Source organism: Cajanus cajan, chromosome 7, assembly GCF_000230855.2.
Source record: "Cajanus cajan strain Asha chromosome 7, NIPB_CcT2T_4, whole genome shotgun sequence".
NCBI lineage: Eukaryota > Viridiplantae > Streptophyta > Magnoliopsida > Fabales > Fabaceae > Cajanus > Cajanus cajan.
This window is the reverse complement of record NC_138523.1, coordinates 6,134,315-6,141,055: the sequence shown is the minus strand read 5'-3', so window position 1 is coordinate 6,141,055 and position 6,741 is coordinate 6,134,315. Positions and strand designations below refer to the sequence as shown.

Sequence of the window (6,741 nt, the reverse complement as noted above, 5' to 3'; positions counted from 1 at the left end):
AAAAGCTCTTTTTAAGTTAAAAGTTATTTGATTTAATGTTTCAGTTATACCTAAAATGAGTTAACTTGCTCCGTAAAAAAAATGTATAAAATAAAAATATAATATCTAACATCTTTTTTACTTTATTTAATACTTTTTATTTTTAAATAATTGATAGAAAATAACACTTTATATTTCTATATATTTATTTAAAAATAAAATAAAAAAGAGATAAATAATTATGACATAGAAAGAGGAAAAAAAACAGTTAAACAGGATATAATCCTCCCTCGGGTTTACTCGGATGATGTCACTTACACACTTGGAAGTCCAGATCCACCGTCAGGTATAGCACAGCTGGGTACGACCTTGGCATGCATTAACCAAGTCAATTGTGGAGTTCGCCCACCGACTATCCGCAAGGATCCACGCACCTTCCCGAGTACTTGGTTAAGGAATAACCCTCGACCTCATACCCCGCTCCAACACTAGCTAAGGACTTAGAGGAGACTCACCCAACCCAGTGGCCTATCTGAGCACCACTCTCCCAAATCTAGTGGCCTCCCAGAGCACCACTCTCATATATCAGTGGCCTATCCAAGCACCACTCTCAAGAGACTCTATGTGAGCTCTTCCAGTTCGAAAACATTTTTCCTCTCCTCAAGTCCTAGGCTAGACTCATGCCATAAGGCATCACATGCAATAATGCATCATACATCATAATGGTCTGCCCACCATCATGATCAACAATCATACACATGTCATAAGACATCACATGCAATAATGCATCATACATCATAATGGTCTGCCTACCATTATGATCAACAGTCATACTCATATGAACATATACGCATGTCATATCATATTCAAACATTCATACGTATCATCACAAAGCATACATATGAATCACACCTCACAATACATCATATATCACACATATATGATCTAACATTTTAACTTTTAACATATTTACGCTCGGCGTAGCCTGAGCTCGCCCAGCCTAATCCCAACCTGAGAGCCCTAAGCTCTTCCATGCCTGGCGCACTCAACTTGCGCCTAGCCTAATCCTAGTCAGAGAGTTCAGAAACTCTCATCCAAACCAACAAATCCAGTCACATGCAAACACAAAACACAAATACATAGGCTCCATACAACTTAAATAAACCTAGAATCAACATGCACCCATCTGATGCATCAAATTCACCAGAAACCCCATTTTTTCCAAGACTTTGAACAATTAGCGAATTCTCCGATCCAGCCATGGATCCTCAACTTTCATGCATCAATTGAGTTTCTAAACTCACATGCAACTTAAATAACAAACATTCTAGCTTCTCTTACCTGAAGATTGGCTCAGATAGCCAAAGACTGAACAAAAGTAGAATTTCCCCTCGAGGCTCAACTCGGAACTTCAGTCCTCCCAAAACAAGCTTTCTAATCTGAATTTCAAGAAAAGACAGAAGGAGTTATTGATCTAGAGGAGAAAAGGAGTCAAACAGAGAAATTTGGGAGAGAAAGGAGCTCACTGACCCAGAGACCTTCTCTCTAAAACTTCTCTCTAAAAACTCCAAAACTCCTGAAGGCCCCCAACCCCCTATTTATAGACTTTCGGATTGGCCCAGAACGGCCCGTACCGAGTTCGGAACGGCCCGTTCCGAACTCCCAAATCACGCACAAAATTCACGCCCAGAACGGACGGTTCTGAAATCAGAACGGCCCGTTCCGGGACTCATCCGGAACGGCCCGTTCTCCCTCCAGAACGGCCCGTTCTCCCTCCAGAACGGCCCGTTCTCCTTCCCAGAACGGCTCGTTCTCAACTATAATATGTAGTTCAATTCAGTAGCTTGGAACGGCCCGTTCCAGTTTAGGAACGGCCCATTCTGGGCTACTGAATCAGCCTTCTTTTTTTTTTTTTTTAACAATGTTATAGAATGCTTTATTCATGAGGGGAGCATCTTTCATATCGTATTTTGCTTTAGCAGAATGCTTTATTCACGAGGTGAGCATCTTGTAGAGCATGCTTGAGTTCAGAGTTCAGGAGCGTGAGCATTTTGGTACGTCTTGTGAATGTAGTATCATGGCTCCCATGAAGTTATTTGCATATCACATCTTATATTTATAGGCGTATAGGCGTTTCATTTTTCATATATCTCAACTTTGCATTGTTATTGCATTGCTTGCATTGTTCAATATCTCTATCTCATCTCTTAATATTTTTGTTATTGCTTTCGTGTATCGTAAAGCTACTTTCATTCTTCTCATTCGTCACATACATGTACTTTGGTACAGACTTCTTTTCATTTTTATTACTTTTGATTCGTGACATGCATGTACTTTGGTACAGAGTTCTTTTCATTTTTATTATTTTTTATTACTTTTATACTTTATGCATTATGATGGTACAAAACGTCAAAGAAATTGACGTTTTACATTTCGTATTTTTTTCATGTATGACATCAACTTGGTCAATAAGTTGTGTTATACACGTTAAACGTCCCTTTTCCTGACGTTTTCTTCTTATTCATCTTTTTCCTACATATCAAAAATAATTTATTTCGATAAATAGATTTTTTTTTAATTTATTCCAATAAAAATTTTTTATTTATTTATTACGGTCAAAAAGCCTAATTAGTAGGTATTCTCGGAAACATGGAAACATGGGTTTGAACGTATTACCAGCAATATCAGTATTGCAAGGAATGCAAGCATGTCTGAGAAACACTGAATCAGACCGCATGCATGTCAGTAAGAATAGTATTCAATCTTATCAGCCTCTCAAGTTGCAGGAAGATTCCTCTCTCGTAATTATGTCACAAAACATTACTAGTTTTTGAGTCTTTCCATGCATGACTCGTTCCTGTAGCTGCAGGAAGCTTTTGATGCCAAATCACTTCGTTACAGATATATATCAGATTCAAAATTTTCTTTAAATTTAACTTAAGTTAATATATAACGGCTATTTGATAGGTTTCCACGTTCCACCTTTTTCTAATATATATATATATGTAAACCTAGCACAAGAAATGATCGTTTCCGTGTAGCCGTTGCTGCCGATTTTCGTTTATGTATGTCTCTACTCATGCATCTTCACCCAATTTTAATTTCTTATATTCTCTCACTTTTTATCTAATTTCTTTTCTTGTGTTTAGGTTATTTTATTGATCTCTTGTCCAAACTTAATGTCAACGGATTTTTTAGTTCAGTATTCGAAGATTTGATTATGAGAAAAATTGAAGAGTTCACTTATTCTTTTTTTTTTTTTTTTGGTGGAGTGGTGTTAGTTCATGCACAACTGTGATTTCTTTGATTAAATGTATTTATATATTTTTTTTTTCTCTTCTCTTTTATTATTTATTTTTTAAAATTTATTCTATTTGAAATTACATGCAACATAATTTTGTGTAGTTTTTTTCTTCTCTTTTATTATTCGTTTTTTAAAATTTACGGCTTTTTTGTCAGAATAATAATAATATATATATATATATATATATATATATATATTACGTGAAATAAATTAAAAAAATTTAATCATCAAAATAGGTTGTATTACGTAAGGAGAGAAGATGCACGCCTCCATGCATCTTTCTTGTATTTGTAAAAAACACATCACCCCTACATTTTTAGGCCACTTGTGTGACGTGGCACACCCCATGCATCTTCCTTGTTTTCCTGCCTGAGCCCGTAGTATTTTTTTACTTAATTGAATATGTATATATATAATTAATTACTATAAATGTCTTTATATATGTTAAATATGTATGGTTTAAATTAATAAAAAAAATTTGTATTTTAACATTATAAATGTTCCAATTTATATATATATATTATTTACTTATTTAATTTTTATAATTAAAAATTTTAAATATAATAATTTTATAAGTTTAACTAATTTGAAAAGGTATATTTTTTAATATGATAAATGTCATTTTTTTAATATGTGTATATGTGATTTATTTATGTAATTTTTAAAATGATAAAAGATAATTATATAAATTAATGAGGATATTTTAGTTATGATGATGACATTGAATTATATCTACAAATATAATAATTAAAATGTTATTTAAAAATGTATATAATTTGATTTTTATAATTGAATATATGTATTTATTGCAATGTTAAAAAATTTGATATTATACTGAATATTATAAATTTGACAAATTGAAACAATACTAATGGAATATGATTTTGTTTTATATTTTATCAGGAATGTCTCGTAGAGGAGTAGATTATGTGCCTAATAGTGACGACGAGGAAAACATTGTTCGGTCGGAAGAAGAAATGGCAAATGAGCGATTGTTGTCAACATGGAGAAGGGCTATGGCAGCTCAGCAAGCTGTTGAAACTAGAAAAGAGGAGCCATTGTCTCTATTGTCACCCCCAACACCGAAACTTGGGCATGACAATGACGAGGAGACATTAATTTAAGTCATGTGACATTGGCCCTCTTATTCCTAGACCTGCTGGTTTGGTCCAAGCTACCACGAGGAATAGGCAATCTGATAATCCCTTACTAACGCAACAGTTCTTGTCTGATATTAACGGAGCTGCGATGATGGTGTTCAACACTAACCCATGGCGTTATGCAATTCATTACGTGAAATCTAGAGGTTTTTTTTTCATATTTAGTTTCATGTGTGTAAAATTAATCATGCAATTAATCTAATATTATTTTATGTTTTATTAACAATAGGGCTACCAGAAGTGACGACATTGATTAATATAAACCGGCTACAATTTAGAAAGAGTTCCAACAGTTGTTGCATTTGCAATAGTAGAAGGAGAAACACTAAGTGATTGGTCATGGTTTTTGTATAACATTCGTCGTTATGTTACGAGAAAACAAGGTATTTGTTTAATAAGTGATCGACACCAAAGCATAAAGTCAGTAGTGGAAAATGCCCAAGGGTGGCAACCACCTCACGCATATCATGTATATTGCATTCGACACATCGCCAGCAACTTCAACCACCGATTCAAGAATACTAAACTTAAAGAAGAATTGATTCATATAGGTACTAAAGAAGTTATTGTTTTTTATATGGTCTACTGTTCAGTTTAATTTGATAAATATTGATACATAAACTTCATATATGGCAGGGTACACAACCAACAAGCATAAATTTGAAAGAAGGTTAGAAAGGTTCCACGATGTGAGCCCTGAAATTTGTCGTTGGATTGATGGCATTTCCCTTGAAAAATGGGCTCTGGCACACGATGAAGAAGGACGTCGATATGGACACATGACAATAAATTTATCTGAGGCAGTCAACAAAGTCCTTAAGGGTGCATGAAACTTGCCTATAACTGTGTTAGTTAAATGCACATATTCTAGGTTGGTGGAATACTTTGTTCAAAGGTTAAGTCAGGCAAACACCGACCTTGCCATGGGTAAACGTTATTGTCAAACATTAATGGATGCTATAGAAACAAATCAAGAACAGACAACCTATCATTTTGTTCGCAGGTATGATTATGAGTCTACAAGATTTGAAGTTGAAGAAATCTTCAATCCAGTAACACAACGAGGTGGCAAGGTTTTCAATATTTTTTAAGTTAAAGAAAATGTGAGTGTGGTGCTTTTTAGGCATAAAGATATCCATGTTCACATGCAATAACAGCTTGTACACACGTTCGTATAGATCCATTAACTTATGTTAATGTTGCATATACTAACAAATACATAAAAGCGGCATATTCAGGACAATGGTTCCCACTAGGAAGTCATGAAAATATTCAACCTAATAATGGACCTTGCATAGTTCCAGATGAGACGATGTTACGTGGAAAGGGACGTCCAAAATCAAGTCGCATTAGAAATGAAATGGATTGGACTGAATTCCAAAGGAGACAACGTTGTGAACATTGTAGGCCTGAAGGACATAATAGAACTAATTGCCCTATGCTGGCTGAAGAACTTTTGAATAACTCATGAAATGTTTGTATTTGGGTGTTGATTTCAATATTTGTTAATACGTGTTAATTCAATGTTAAACGTTATGGCAAGCTATTATAATATTTTTGAATCATATGTCAATTGTGCTTCAATTAAACTCTTCTTTTATACAATATATCATGTCAACAATGTTTATATTAATTGTTACACAATAAAAATAATACTACCGCACATGCAGGAAAACAAGGAAGATGCATGGGGAGTGTGCATCTTCTACAAATACATAGAAGATGCATGGGGGGCGTGCATCTTCTCTCCCACGTGGCACTACAAATACAAGGAAGATGCATGGGAGGCGTGCATCTTCTCTGCCTACGTGGCGCCTGCGTGGCAAAAATAACCTATTTTAGTAATTAGTTTTTTTTAAAATTTATTTCACGTGTATATATATATATATATATATATATATATATATATATATATATATATATATATATATTTTATTCCAGGGAAAAAGCCCAAGAAATAATCGTTTCCTTGTAGCCGTTGTTGCCGATTTTCGTTTGTGTATGTCTCTACTCATGCATCTTCACCCAATTTTAATTTCTTATATTCTTTCACTTTTTATCTAAATTCTTTTCTTGTGTTTAGGTTATTTTGATTGATCTCTTGTCCAAACTTAATGCCAACGGATTTTTTTGTTCAGTATTCGGAGATTTGATCTATGAGAAAAATTGAGGAGTTCACTTATTCTTCTTTTCCGGTGGGGTGGTGTTACACAACTATGATTTCTTTGATTAAAGGTATTTATATATTTATTTTTCTCTTCTCTTTAATTATTCATTTTCTTAAAATTTATTCTGTTT

The 6,741-nt window shown here is 34.0% G+C and overlaps 1 long non-coding RNA gene across 1 annotated transcript; it reads left to right on the top strand.

The window, feature by feature from the left end:
- The first annotated feature begins 2,501 nt into the window (after nucleotides 1–2,501).
- Nucleotides 2,502–6,268, top strand: LOC145949696 (uncharacterized). Its single transcript, XR_014428099.1, has 3 exons — nucleotides 2,502–3,044; nucleotides 4,187–4,994; nucleotides 5,080–6,268. It is a non-coding gene; the product is annotated as an uncharacterized LOC145949696 (long non-coding RNA).
- The last annotated feature ends 473 nt before the right edge of the window (nucleotides 6,269–6,741 follow it).